Here is a 16,383-nt window from a genome sequence, read left to right on the forward strand (position 1 = left end):
AAAAACAAACTTATGGGGGCTTCCCTGGTGGCGCAGTGGTTGAGAGTCTGCCTGCCAATGCAGGGGACACGGGTTCGAGCCCTGGTCTGGGAGGATCCCACATACCGCGGAGCAACTGGGCCCGTGAGCCACAACTGCTGAGCCTGCGCGTCTGGAGCCTGTGCTCCGCAAGGGGAGAGGCCGCGACGGTGAGAGGCCCGCGCACCGCGATGAAGAGTGGTCCCCGCTCGCCACAGCTGGAGAAAGCCCTCGCACAGAAACGAAGACCCAAACACAGCCAAAAAAAAAATTTAATTAATAATAATAAAAAAAAACTTATGGTTACCAGGGGGCAAAGGGGGAGGGAGGGATAAATTAGGAGATTGGGATTGACGTATACACAGCACTATATATAAAATAGATAACTAATAAGGACCTACTGTATAGCACAGGGAACTCTACTCAATACTCTGTAATGACCTATATGGGAAAAGAATCTAAAAACGAGTGGATATATGTATATGTATAACTGATTCACTTTGCTGTACACCTGAAACTAACACAACATTGTAAATCAACTATACTCCAATAAAAAATTTTTTAAAAAGGCCAAAAAAAATAAGCCATTTTACCTGCGCTACAATAATAGAATATTATTGCCCCCATTCTAGCCTAATAAAATATTAATTGTTTTGTTTTCTTTTTTTGAAACAGTAATACATGTACATGGTTTCAGAAATTGAAAAGTTCAAAAGGATATGCTCCCTCACTGATCTCCCAATTAAACTTATTTCTTAAATTGGGGCATTATGCTGTCATGCACATTATAAATGTAATTTTCCATTGATTTTCCTGATAGATAAAAACTTTTACTTCTGATTTAATATATGTAGTATATATATTATATTATATTTTATATTTTAATATTAGTTAATAATGTAGTATATTAAATCAGAAGTAAATTAACAAATAGGACTTAAGTTACTGCAAGTCTTTCATGACTTTTAGTTTTGAAGAAAACATCTAACATAAGAAGTAGTCTATTGTACTGCAAAAAGACCATTAAGAAAAGTTTTAAAAACCATTTTACTTAAGGTTTTATTTATATGAAGTCAAAAGGAGAATTGAAGCAAATACCATAAGCTCCTATCTAGCCAGACTGAAATAACCAGAATTCTTTGTAGTCATAGGCAATAATTCATGTTCCTATAGATGGCCCTACAACTCCACAAGATGAAAGTGCCTTCTGAAGCACAACGCAGTACAGTTATGTTTGACTTAGTCTCAGTATTAAAGTCATCTTATTATTTCCTTGAAATGTATGATCCAGGATTAAAAGTTTCATATGTGTGGCAGTGTCTTCATTACTCAGAATATTAAATTAATCATAATATTTCATTATTCTCAAGTTCTTTTAAAAAGGAATTTCCTTTAAGTTTAATGTGGAAATAAGAGGACCTGTGGAGAGAAGGGAAGACAATCTTCGCCTACACCATGTTATGAGTAAGACCTCTGTTTGTCCTTATTCTTGAGTTCAGTAGTATTAATATTGCCTTAAAGTGTGCTAAGCAATTTCATCTTTTTTTTCAGTTTTTCCTAATAAATAAATTACATATATAATCAAACATTCAGATGTTTTCTTAATAGGTTTTGATTCCACAAACACAACATTTTAAATGCATATAAATGTAAATGAATAAAGTGCAGCTCTTCAGATATTTTCTACAAGGAAAAGTACTTTCCATAAATACAGGTTATTGTGCTAAGATATCTTAAATGTACATTTAAGATTTACGGAACTCAGTTTTACAAGTTAACGATTTAATGCCATTTACTGTTTTTTTTACATAATTTAACCCATTTCTTCAGAGCTAGTTACTTCTATTTATTACATCCATTTTAATAATTATGCATTGTACATGGTTTGAATAACCACCTTAAAACCTCTCTCCCTGAATCTAATTTAGAAGATAAATTATTAACACAGAAAACTGTTTTTAAATTTTCCTATGGAAAAATTTTTAAATATTTAATGTATGCTTTGCTTCGAGTTTTAAAAATGTTTGGAGCAGACTAAATTGTTCCATTATTAACCATTAGATTTTTATATTTATATGCATAACATTAGAATACTTCTATTTTGACAGACAGTAACGAAAGGAAGCAAGGAAATGCACAATTACGCCAGAAAGATACTGTGTCATCCAACACTCAAACACCGCAGGGTACGCTAAGAGAGCCATTAAAACAGCATTCTGCTGTGTTCCAATGACATAAGGTAGGCTTCCAAAATTAACAGAGTATTTTGCTGCCTACTGGCTTATATCACAGTCTTAATAGTTTGGGAGGGGCGGTGTTTTTTGTTTTTGCAGAGTTGGGCATTTAAAATGTCTTCTGTGTTTTGATAAGTACTTTTGAGAGTTTATGAAGCATTAGTCTCTTTAGGTATGTGATTCTGGTTAAGAAAGCAAAAATCACACTTCTGTTTTCTTTACAGTTCTTTCCTCCACTCCGTGCCTCTCTCTCCTCCTTGTACATTGGGGTAGTCTCTCTGTTCTCTTCCTCTCAGCCAAACTGCATTTTTTAAAAGAAATTTTAAAAATAGCTTAGGAAAGATACAGATTTGCTCGGTTGTGCTATCTGTTTCTCGTGCCTGACCTAATAGGTTGTGAGTTCCCCTTGACCTTTCTCACGTGCAGCAGCATCTCCAATTCTGTTCAAGACATACACGGTGAGCTCTGCCTCAGCACACCCTTGACACCCACGACTGGAGTCACTCTCACTTAACTTCAGCTTGGTAAAATATTCAGTTTATGCCCCAGAATGTGTTCACTATATAAATCAGATTTCAATAAGATTCCAAAACAAAAATGTATTTCTAAGCCATAACGAAAAGTGTAGAATCTCATCTCAAACTACACATAGTCAGGTCACTCTGTGGCACTGACTGTTTTCAAAATGAAATGAAGGTTTTCAGAGTCATATAAACTCAACCTCCATGTCCAAGTATACACTTTCTAAATATTAATTAGGAGACTCTGTGTCTTCGATAAACTGTAGTGGGGTCTCCTTCTCCAAATTTCCAACCACCGCCATCTGGATCTGAAGCATCCATTGGCCATTTGTTCTGCCAGGTGTCAAATTTCTTTTTGAGAGTGTTATATTGAGATTTCTGAAAGAGATGGCAGTATTACTTAGCTCTCTGTTCCTCACTTACCCCCAGAGGGATCAAAGGGCAGTACATATTTTGAGGTCAATTACTCTGTCTCTTTGGTTTAGAAGGATCTTAGTTATGCAGTCTTCAAGACACAAAAGGTAAAGGAGTTTCTCTGCACCCAAAATTACTGACACCACATGGTGACAGATTCCAGCCCTGCCAAATTCTTCTGTGGTGTAACACAACACAGCACAGACACGGGTTCACAAGGCAGAGGATAGCTGGGGTGCTGTTAGTTGCCTTTAGCTAATGTTCTGCTCCTGGAACCAGGGGGAAGACTCAGACGTAGCATGTTTAAAACACAGGTACTGGGTTTAGATGGCCTGGATTCAAATTTCACACATTGCTAGCTGTGTGACTTTGGACTTGTTAATTAAGCTCCTTTCTCCTCTATAAAATAGAGTTAATAACAGCATCTACTTCATAGGGCTTCGGTGTGATAAAGTGCCTAGCCCCCATGGTGAGCTTTCAGTAAGTGTTGGTTATTATTATTTCATTCATTCATTCAACAAACACTGAGCACCTCTACAAAGCATTTTACAGATGAAGAAACGGAGACACGGAAATCTTGGGCAGTCATCCCAAGCTCCTGTTGAAATAGGACTGGGACACAGATGGCCTACTGTCTATTATCATCTCACCAGGGTGAGCTGGTTTTCTTAGTGGGATATTAAAAACCCAACTTAGATTTGGGAAACAGCCAGGAGCTTCTCAAAAAATGAAATATTTCATAGAAAAGCCTATTTCCTGTTTCAGTTTTGTGAAGGGTGTAATGATTTCAAACATGTCTAAAATGTTTTCAAGAGCAGAACAAAATAAGACTGTGATGTAAATGTGACCCACAAAAGAAAATGCCAATAGACCCTGAAGCCACATAAAAATCCATCTTACCTGTGTCTTGCATGATCTAACAAATATGCCTTGTTGTCAAGTAAGGGCCTTTTAGTTCTTTAATTGTACATATTTTCTTTATTTCTTCATATAATGAGATTCTTATAAATTTTAATCAATATCATATATAATATAAGAAATAATCAATAGTCAATAAGGGCAAATAATGGGTGAAGGGGAGGAGGAGATGATTTGAATTGATAATTTATTTTCTCAAATGAGTGCTACTCCCAGAGATTGCCTAACAAAGTAAAGTTTTTATACTAAATAGATTAGCCCACATCCACCCTACCAAATGCTGATTTTAGATTTCCTATGGAACAAATACTACTTAAATCTTTAATTTCCACATTACTATTACTGAGTTGAAAATTTCAGGCCCTATAAGCCCAGAATAAGTTAAGAATGGAGAAAAGACTATGATGAAATCAAATTAAATATAAATTTCTTCACATATTCTAATAGGAGTCTAAACATACGATACTTTGGTTGTTTCTGCATAGCAATACAAAAATATGTTTATGTTAAAAAGTGATAAAATCAATAACTAGTTAGTGTGGTCATGAAAACACTTCAGTGTTTATTCAGGACCAAAACAACTATGAGACTTCCCACTGAAAGCAGAGAAAATAGTAATGTTAAGGCTGTCCAATTAATTTGACCAAATTTAAGAAATGCTCTATAGGTGGATTTTCCAAACATCTTTAACCAGACGCTGAGGTTTGATAGATAGAGTAGACCTACACTTCATGAAATGAATATTTCATAGTGTTGAAACTTGATTTTTCCTAAATCCCTCTAATTGAAAACTGTACCAAAATTAATATGAAAATAAATTTTTAAACAGCCAGGAGTCAAAATGTATATTTTGAATGACAGCAGTTCTACTGGCTTATAATCATTTCTTTAGCACATATAAAGCCTCTTTATAGCCCCGGTTCCATGATTGTGCATTTCTTTTTTCTTTTAATTTTATTTTTGGCTGCGTTGGGTCTCCATTGCCGCGTGCAGGCTTTCTCTAGTTGCGGCAAGTGGGGGTTACTCTTCGTTGCAGCGTGGGGGCTTCTCATTGCAGTGGCTTCTCTTGTTGCAGAGCACAGGCTCTAGGTGCGTGGGCTTCAGTAATTGTGGCACACGGGCTCAGTAGTTGCGGCTCGCGGGCTCTAGACCACAGGCTCAGTAGTTGTGGCACACGGGCCTAGCTGCTCTGCAGCATGTGGGATCTTCCCGGACCAGGGCTCGAACCTGTGTCCCCTGCATTGGCAGGCGGATTCTTAACCACTGCGCCACCAGGGAAGCCCTGATCGTGCATTTCTGATGCAGATAATTTATTATAAGAAAAGCAAGATAGTTCTGGTCTGTGTAAGTGCATTTAAAATTTGCTCTGCTGTGAGATATAACCTTGATTATAAAAGTAGGAATGAATATTATTACAAATGACAAGACTTTATATGCAAAACTGGCATTTGACAGTGTCATTTACAATAACAGTGAGTCTTTTAAACCATGTAATTCTTGGAATACCTTATCTGTTGCAGATGATACTTATCAGTTTTCGATCACATTGTAACAAAGCTCTGAGCTTAATTTCACTTTTATGTTCCCCATGCCTGTACAATAGCAATTTTGAAGCTGATCAAAGTAAGATTTCTCCTTATTGAATAGGAGTTAAGATGAATCCATTCATTCACTTCACACTTTTTCATAGAGTGCCTATTATGTGCCAGCTAGGGACTTGTGCTAAGAAAAATTCAAGGTCCCTGCTCTCATATAGCTTAGAGTCTAGTGGAGGAACCAGACTTTTAACAAATAAATGCACAAATAGGTGTATCACTTAAAGGTGATAAGTTTTATGAAAATTAGAGTGGTCCATGTGTTAGACGAGGAAGATTCTAATTTAGTTTGAGAGATCAGGGAAAGCCTCTCTGCAAACCCGACATTTAAGGTAAGAACTAAAGAAAGAATATGAGTCAGCTAGGTAATCTAGTGGAGCAATGTAGTAGACTTTGTGATTGCTTCTCTCCATACTCCTCACCCCGCATACCCCTACACACATAGTACACTAGCCACAGGTCTGGGCTGGTAGAGAGCCCTCCCCCATCTCAAGGACTGGGCCCAGATTGGTCCAGTCAAATCTTCTTGCCATAGTGATTGGTTCAGAGTTGGACTGGCTTAAGCCAAGCAGTTCATGCCAGACTTCATTCAGGTTGAAGTAATTGGTTCATCATGGGCATGTGACCCAAGTTGGATTAATCGGAATGAAAGTCAGGGCTTCTGTTTGAAGGTGAAAGGGAAAGAGCTCTTTTCTCTTCCTGGATGTAAACAAGAACATGTAGCCTGGGAGCTAGTGGCAGCTGTCTCTCTATCATGAGAAAAGCCAGCTTGAAAATAAAGCCAACACACAGGAGAGGGAAGAACCAGAATTATCACAGTGAAACACAGCCCTGATAGTATTATGAACTGAAGACCAAACCAGCTTCTGGTCCATTCGTCTTGGGTTTTTTATTAATGGCGACCAAAAGCACTCTGTTATAGGTAAAGAGGATTCCTGACAGAGAAAATAGCCCATGTGAAAACCCTGAAGCAGGAAAGAAGGTGATACAATGTTAGACACTTCCGGTTTCCAACATATACCCATTCATTTTCCCCCTAAGAACACTAGGCTCCTGGTCAACTCAAAGCTACACTCATATTGTTTTCTCTGTCCCTGGTGTTTTTTCCCCCTGCAGTCTACCTAGGAAGTACTTCCTCCTTCTCCACAAATTCTTCTCTAACCATTGTTACCCACAACGATACTATTTATCCTAACTGATCCTAGCCAACTTCTTTCCAATTTCAATTTCAGCATCTGCTGTATCACTCAACCTCCCCTTCCAACCTGTTCTCCAATGCACTTCTGCACCTTCATGCCTTTGCCCAACATATATTTCCTCAACCTGGACTGATCTTTCTCTTACACTATCTGTTGAAATCCTATATAGTCTTCAAACATCTGTAATTCCACCTCTCTTGGAAAGCCTTCTCTAATCCCCTAGTAAGACATGAGCATGTCTATTTCTCTCACTAGATTGTCCTTCCTTAAAGACAGGGACCATCTTTTATTCAACTTTGAGTTCCCACTGCATTATTACAACAGAATAGACACTAGAGACACATGTTCATTGAATGAATAGTGGATGACTAGATGGATGGATGAATAGATGGATAGATTCCTCTAAATATATACATAAGTATATGTATAAAAGTTCTTAGAAAAAGGAACCATAGCTAATGTTTAATCTTCTCAGTACATAGCAGAATATACATGCATACTACAGGATCTAAATATAAATATTTTTGAATGAAAAAAACTTACATATGAGGTGCTAGAATTTAAAATAATCAGAAGTATAAGAATTTAAGCACATCTGTGTTTGATGTTTTTCTCTTTTTTTAAACTGGAAGCTACAGAATGTCATTTAGCCACTTTTCCTTTAATGCCAAGAGTTACGCACATTCTTTACTTATGACCTACATCATCAGAGCCATTACTAAAGTCACTGATATAAAAGGATAGGGAGCTAATAGAAAACAGAAGTGTTGTTCATGTGGTAAGCACTAAATTTTGGTGAATTGCATTTAAATAGCAAATAGCTTCAGCTGTAAATACTAGACTAAAAGAATAAAGACCAATGTTTACTTCCTTCTTTTTAAATGACAAATAGGCTTTTATGGTGAGAATGTCTTTCAGTAGATCAAACTGGAAACTTAATTGCTTTATCATTTTCTTTAGAGTAAGTAGCTTCAGATTTTTAAGTTACATAAAGATTTTTGGTGCCACTCATACAATGTTTGGTGGGAATATAATTGGTACAGATTTTTTGAACAATAATTTGACATTATCTATCAAAATGTAAAATATGCATAACCTTTGACCCATTGAATTCACTTTTAGGAATGCATCCCAAATAATAAACTGGAACACAAAGAAATATGTACGAAAAAATGTTTGACGCAATATTATTATTAGTTAGAGATAACTAGCCATCAGTGTGGAAATGGTTATATAAACTAAAGTATTTTGATACTATACAATACTATTCTGCTACTAAAAATAATGAAGTAGGGCTTCCCTGGTGGCACAGTGGTTGAGAATCTGCCTGCTAATGCAGGGGACACGGGTTCGAGCCCTGGTCTGGGAAGATTCCACATGCCACGGAGCAACTAGGCCCGTGAGCCACAACTACTGAGCCTGCGCGTCTGGAGCCTGTGCTCCGCAACAAGAGAGGCCGCGATAGTGAGAGGCCCGCGCACCGCGATGAAGAGTGGCCCCCGCTTGCCGCAACTAGAGAAAGCCCTCGCACAGAAACAAAGATCCAACACAGCCAAAAATAAATAAATAAATAAATATTTTTAAAAATAAATAAATAATGAAGTAGATGTGTAAGTACTGATATGGAAGAATGTCAGTGATAAATTCTTGCAGAAGCTGGGTGGTGAGTACTTACTCTTCTCTCTACCTCTTTAAACGTTTGAAAATTTCCATAATACAGAGGATTTTTAAAATACCATCTAGAGTTCCACTTCTGCTTAGGATCTATAAAGCTTCAAGAGAACATCACTCTTATCCTAAGAACAAGAAAAAGCCAGATAATTTACAAAATCATAATTTTTTGAATCCATTAGAGACCTGAGTCCACAAGGCAACTAAATGAACTAAATTCCAAAGAGTGAAAAAGCCCTCCAAGGAAAAAAGAGAACATATAAAATTTACCTTTGGCACAGCATGGAAGGAAGGAATGGCCACCATTAAGGTAGGTAAGAAGAAAACAGCTAAACTTTTAACAAATTCCTAAAGGCCAAATGTGGGCTGGTGTATCAGTTTAGAATAAATGGGAACCCCAGACTTCTTCAAGGAACGTTGCACTTATTCCCAAGCTCTTATCCACCAGGTGATCACAAGAAAGATTGAGGGAAGAGCAGGAGGAAGGAGAGAGTCCCCTTTGGGGGCTCAGGTACTGCAGGTAATGATCGTCTCCCACTGATCACAGCCCACTTCCCCACAACCTTCTCTCATATAAAGCAAAGCCTTTGAGAAGCTAAGGGGCAGAAAGAGAGTAGCAAAGCCTCCCACGCAGGGACCCAGGCAAAGATCCACTGCTTCTGCGAAAAGGGTAGAAATAAAAGCCCCTTGCCCTAGGGGAGAGCTATGAAAACCTATAGGCCTGAGATCCTGCACGAATACAAAGCAGGGGTCCTCTCCACATAGGGGAAGAACAGGAAACTCATCTGCTCAAGACTCAGTACAAATGTCCTTGAGATCCACCCATAAATTTCATACTTTTTAAAGAACTAACTTACTTAAATTACTAAAATTATCTCTTCTCTTAAGGATCATTTTTCTCCACATGAAGTAATCAGATGATAGTGGAGAATTTTGCAAGTAATCAGAAACAGCTAGTGAGTGATCCTCCAAATCAAGCTTGAGAGAATATATTCTCTTCATTTTCAAAGAGGAGCTATAAAACTGATGGTGATTACATTCTAAGGTTGGGAAGACTGTGTCTACTAATAAGTTCTTCCAAACAGTGTTCTCCTGTAAATATGGTGTCATGGCTTATTGCAGGCAGCTTGATGCAGGAAAAACATGAGCTTTGGTATCTCCAAGGCCTTTAGCTGTGGGACCATGCGCAGAATACTGAGCGTCAGTTTCCTCATTTGTAAAACAGGAAGTAGGGGAAAGTAATGCTTACTCATGCAGTTGCCTGTGAAAATCAAATGAGTACAGTATACAGCCATTAAAGAGAATGAAATAATGCCATTTGCAGCAACATGATGGATCTAGAGATTATCATACTAAGCGAAATAAGTCAGAAAGAGAAAGACAAACCATATGATATCACTTATATGTGGAATCTAAAATGTGACACAAATGAACGTATCTATAAAACAGAAACAGACTCACAGACATAGAGAATAGACTGTGGTTGCCAAAGAGGGGGGGATGTGGAAGGGAAGGATTGGGAGTTTGGGATTAGCAGATGTAAACTATTATATATAGGATGGATAAACAACAAGATCCTACTGTATAGCATAGAGAACTATATTCAGTATACTGTGATAAACCATAATGGAAAAGAATATGAAAAATTATATATGTGTATGTGTGTGTGTGTGTGTATATATATATATATATATATATATATATATATATATATATAACTGAGTCACTTTGCTGTACAGTAGAAACTAAACACCACACTGTAAGTCAACTATACTTCAATAAAAAAATTTTTTAAAATGAGTTCAGTATAAAACAACCAGCCCTGCACTTGGCATATAAAAGACACACACTACAAATGCTCGGTGCCTTTTCTTCTCACCCCAACACTACCCTATTGCTGCATATTTTGTCCTATGGATTTAGCCACTGTTTGCAGATATTCTTGCTTTATACCACTCTTAGACAAAGACTTTGATCTAGAAAGCCATATTCCTTGTTCCTTTGCACCTGGCTGACCTGTGAACTGCTCTATGTCTTATCTTCTTGCCCTTCTGCCTCAAGGCTCCAAGACATTTCTTCAGCCCCTCTTCAGCTCCTATCATAACTGTGTATGTACGTTTGCTGATGCTATTTTTAAATCTTACTATAATAATTGTCATTAAGCTGAAGTAACTTCTCTGTCATAGTGAATAAATGACACATGGGAATCTTTCTAGGCAACAAATTGCCCTGTACTTAGACATTTTCTACATCCTAATTCTTGATCAATTCATCTTCCTTCTTAAAAACAATACTGTATCCAAGCTAGCAAAGAAGTTAGAGGACATCTAGCTCATCCCCCAAGAGAGGCCAGTCAGCCAGTTAATGACAGAGCCCAAATTGAAACCCAAGTCTCCTGCCTCATCCCATCATTATAAAAGCAAGTCAGCTAAGTGATTTTAAAAATCAAGTAACTGTGCTCTATATCATAATTAAAGATCTCTAAAATGTGTAAAAATCCCATGGTGAAGGTTTTTATGGGTGAAAGCACTTCAAGACCTCAGGAGAAAAGAAGCCGTATTAATCCAAAGTTGTAGCAGCATTCATTATTATTGTTATTGCTATTCAAACAATTGAATTGTTTTAGTTAATTTTAATATTGTACTCTGTTGGATTACAGATGGCCACACATTTTTTGCTAGCCCTCCCCTGGAATCTGGGCTGACTTTGATGGCCTGTGTGACCTATAAAATACGGCAGAAGTGAGGTCCTAGGACTTCTGAAGCTAAGTCATAAGAAGTCTTGCAGCTTCCACCTAGGTCTCTTGGAATCCTCTTTCTGAACACCATGAGCTGGCATGTAAGAAGTCCAAATATAAAAACAAAAACAAAATAACTCAATTTAAAAGTGGGCAAAAGACTTGAATAAACATTTCTTCAAAGAAGATATACAAATGGCCAATAAGCATATCAAAAAATGTTCAACATCACTAGTCATTAGGAAAATGTATATCAAAACCACAATGAAATACCACTTCACACCCATTAGGAAAATTACTATTTTTTAAAAGCAGAAAATAAAATATGTTGGTGAAGATGTGTAGAAATTGGGACACTCATGCACTGCTTATAGGAACGTAAAGTTGGTGTAGCCACTATGGAGAATAGTTTGATGGCTCTTTAAAAAGCTAAACATAGAATTACCAAATGGTCCAGCAATTCCACTCCTAGGTATATACGCAAAGGAATTGAAAGCAGGGACTTGAACAGATATTTGTACAGTCATGTTTACAGCTGCATTATTCACAAAAGCCAAAACGTGGAAACCACCCAAACGACAATCAACAGATGAACGGATATACAAAATGTGGCATGTATACAATGCAATAGTAATCATCCATAAAAAGAAATGAGGTTCTGACACATACTACAACATGGATGAACCTTGAAGACATTATGTTAAGTGAGCTAAGCCAAACACAAAGAATGAATATTGTATGATTCCACTTATATGATGTTCCTAGAATAGGTAAATTCATAGAGGCAGAAAGTAGAGGGGTTGAGGGGAAGGAGGAATGGGGAATGGGGAGTTATTGCTTAGTAGGTGCAGGGTTTCTGTTTGAGGCAATGAAAAAATTTTGGAAATAGACAGATGATTGTACTAAATTGTGAATGTACGTAATGAAACTTTAAAATGGTTTAAAAGGTAAATTTTATGTTATGTATATTTTACCACAAAAAAACCAAGAAAAATGGCAAATGATGTCATATATTAAAAAAGAAAAGAATAGGGAAAGGCAGAGGAATAAGAAGGAGGAGGGGGAGGAAGCTGTCCTAGCCCTAATGCCTTGAGACCCTCACAGGAGAGGCCACATGTAGGCGCTCTGGTTGACAGACCTGGCTGATCCTGACGTCCAAGAATCCCTGCAGGAGCCAGACATGTGAGTGAGTCTGTCTTTGATCCTCCAGAGCAGCCTAACCTCCAGCTGATTACCTCTGAGTGACCTCAAGCAATGTCACTTGGAACTGAGGAATTACCCAGCTGAGCCCTGCCCTGCTCCTCAGAATCACAGACATGATAAATTAGTTGGCGTTTTAAGCTGCCAGGTTTCTGGGTAATTACACACATGTAATTCTTTAATTACATGAGAATCTTTGTGGGTAGGACTCAGTCCTCAGGAGTTTTTAAAATTGCCCAGTACTTTCCAATATGAAGTCAAGGTTGAGAACCACTGAAATGGAGGAATGAGGCATGGAGAAATCTTTAAAATTTCCATCCAGCTCTAAAAATTTTATACCTTAGCTATTTTATCAGTGCACTGGAAGAAGGTGGTCCTCTTTTCATGCCATGGACCTTGGTCCCAAGAAGCATCTGAAGAGTGTAGCAGCTCCAAAGCATTGGATGGTGGATAAACTGGTCAGTGTGTTTGCTCCTTGCCCATCTACAAGTCCCCACAAGCTGAGAAAATGTCTCCTTCTCATCATTTTCCTAAGGAACAGGTTTAAGTATGCCCTAACAGGAGATGAAGTAAAGATCTGCATGCAGCAGTTCATTAAGATTGATGGCAAGGTCCAAAAGGATATAACCTACTCTGCTGAATTTATGAATGTCATCAGCATTGACAAGACTGAGAGAATTTCCATCTGATCTATGACACCAAGGGTGGCTTAGCTGTTCATCGTATTACACTTAAGGCCAAGTACAAGTTGTGCAAAGGGAGAAAAATCTCTGTGGGCACAAAAGGAATCCCTCATCTGGTTACCCATAATGCTTGCACAATCTGCTACCCTGATTCCCTCATCAAAGTGAACAACACCATTCAGATTGGTTTGGAAAGTGGCAAACCACCAACTTCTTCAAGTTTGACACTGGTACCCTGTGTCTGGTGACCAGAGGTGCTAACCTGGGAAGAACTGGTATGATCACCAACAGAGACAGACACACTGGTTCTTTTGATGTGGTTCCTGTGAAAGATGCCAATGGCAACAACTTTGCCACCTGGCTCTCCAACATTTTTGTTATTGGCAAAGGCAACAAAATATGGATTTCTCTTCCCCAAGGAAAAGATATCCACCTCATCATTGCTGAAGAGAGAGACAAGAGACTGGTGGCTCAGTGGGTGGGTGGGTGAGCAGTGGGTGAAATGATCTCTAAGTGACATGATTGGAAAAGTCTTTGTACTTAAGTAAAGATAATATGGCATGAATATTGAGTGAATAAATATTGTATAACCTGATACCCTCAAATGTTATCATTCCTTTAATAAATATTTATCACACGCTATGTTCCAGGCATTCTGCTTGACACCACAGATTCCAAGAGTAGTTCAGTATTCTAGATAGTGGGGGACAATGAGGGGAATCAAAAAGAAATACAGACAGTATTCAGTCTCAAATCAAGGGAGGAAATGGAGTGGTCAGTTCTCCTTGGAGGGGGGGAAAGAGATTCAAAGAGGACATAACTTGAGCCAAGTCTTCAAGGATGATTTGCTACTTAATGAAGGTAAGGTACAGGTAGTCAAGGGTAGAGGAAGGACATCTCCAGTTGCCCAGCGCCCTGGTGTCTGACATTTACAGTAAAATTATTGATGTAATTAAGTGGGGACCTCTGTTTTGATTAATTCGATGACATCAGTGAACGACTTTCCTAAAAGGGCTTGTCTTATGAAGGAAGAAATGGTTCACAGGCAGTGTGATAGTACAACTAGTAATAACGGCTACTAGTTATGAGGCGCTACCGTGAGCCAGAACTCTGCTAAGCACACAATATTCATGAGTTCAGTGACTTCTGATCTCACAAGCAAACTGCCTCAGAATATTCAGGGACCATAATGTGACAGATCATTTGGATTTGTTCCATGTGGTCCTGGGTTAGAACTAGGATCAATGAGTGGAAGCCATAGAAAGACAGACTTCAACTCAACCAAGAGAATAGCCACCAAAAAGGCTATACCAGGATGGACTGAATGACTTCTGGACAAAGTATAAGTTTTCCAATTTTAAACACTTTAATATCTTCCTTTGTAATAGCTGTTACCCCCAAACTACTTAGAATTAAGAACAAGTGGCAAAGACAGAATTTAAAGAATTCTTTGAGTTTGTTATTCTGCTCACCCACAGATAAACCTCTATTTCCTACAAGGTCAGCAGGCAAAAAATAAAAAATAAAAGATAAGGATAGAGAACCTCTTCACTCATGTAAAATGCAAGGTTAAGCAGCTCGAGCACATTGAGTTCAACTCAGATATGCATAAGTGAGTAAGGTGTACCTCACAAAACTCTGAGACAAAGTGGTACCTGAAGCTTCTGCTTCAAGCTCAGTCCCCTCTTCTTCTTGTAGAGCTAGACTGGTGCCCAGAGTGCCGGTTCCAGCTGGCAGTCCCTTGCCCAGGTGGGTTCTTGTCCCCTGCCGTCCATCTATGGAGTCTACCTACCCATATGCTTTTGACTCTGAGCCTCTTGATTTGACAGATGGTTTTAACTTCAAATTACAAATAATCTTCTCTTTGAGTACTATCTCAGTCCCTAACTTATGTTTAACATTTTAGGTAATAGCCTGCTGTTCATCATCTTAAGCAATTTACAGGTTTAAACGTATCCTGTGTATGTGTGTGCACATGTACGTAGAGACGTGTGTTCTAATACAAATAACTTCTTACTTCATTATTTTCTCACACAACATCCTGAAAGAGGAGGGTAGAAAGAGGAAGCCTCCAGTGAACTGAGGTTTCCTCACACTCCTAGCACCATTACACCACACTTGAAGGACTCCATAACCCGACAACTTGTAGAAATGTTGAAGAAGGGCCTCCAAGTGCCAGGTGGGTAGTGGAACTAGATTACCTGGAATTGCTCTCCTAAGTCTAAGAATCTGTAACTCTCTGGTAATTAACTTGAGTTGAAATCAGCCTTGAAATGGGACTATTTCCCATCTCTGTCTTTCAGTCACAAGTCATAAATCATCATGGTTGGCTTACTGCGATCAGTGAAGGGGAGGGATTGGGAGGATCAGAACCCAAATGAAGTCATTGATTTATGTTTGGTTGCAGCCAAGATTACAGAAATGAATAAGACATGGTCCTATGCTCAGGAAGTTCATAATCTAGTAGGGGAAACAGAGCCATTCCAGATCATTTTAGAACAATGTGGCAAGTAAAGCGATTTAAAAAAAGATGTGTACAAGGTGTCATGGGACCACAGAGGAGGGGCACGCAGTCAACGTGGGCTAAGATGCAGAATTTGGAAATCATCTGGAGGAAGTGATTACTAAAATGGACCTTAAGGGAATTTCCTGGCAGTCCAGTGGTTAGGACTCAGCGCTTTCATAGCCGTGGTCCCGGGTTTGATCCCTGGTCGAGGAACTAAGCTGCAAGCTGTGAGGCACGGCCAAAAAATAAAATAAAATAAATAAAATGGATCTTAAAATAAAAATAGGACTTACACTGGCATGTAAAGAGAGACGTCGGCACTCTGGTGTTGTGGTGTGTTGTGCTGTGTTGTGTTGTGTTGTGTATGGAGGGGGAAATTCTACTTTGTGACAGAGCTGTCAAGGCCAGCATGGGTGAGAGACGGGGCTGGAGAGGACACTAGGAGCCAGACCACAACAGGCTTAAATGCCTCATCAGGGCATCCAGGCTTTACCTGGCTGGCAGGAGGGAGCCATTGTTGGGTCTTAAGCAGGAGAATGACATGGTCACATATGCCTTTCAGATAACTCTGGCATGGTTTTGTAGAAAATTTATTTCAGGAGACAAGACAGGAGGCAGGGAGTAGTTAGGAGACTACGGTACTAATCCAGAGAGGAGATGATAAGGGCTTGAACCTGAGTGTTAGCA

At 38.7% G+C, this 16,383-nt stretch overlaps 1 pseudogene; it reads left to right on the forward strand.

Annotated features, from left to right (window-relative positions):
* Positions 1–12,896: 12,896 nt before the first annotated feature.
* Positions 12,897–13,680, forward strand: LOC132368558 (small ribosomal subunit protein eS4-like; annotated as a pseudogene).
* Positions 13,681–16,383: the final 2,703 nt, after the last annotated feature.

The sequence above is a fragment of the Balaenoptera ricei genome, chromosome 7 (assembly GCF_028023285.1).
Source record: "Balaenoptera ricei isolate mBalRic1 chromosome 7, mBalRic1.hap2, whole genome shotgun sequence".
NCBI lineage: Eukaryota > Metazoa > Chordata > Mammalia > Artiodactyla > Balaenopteridae > Balaenoptera > Balaenoptera ricei.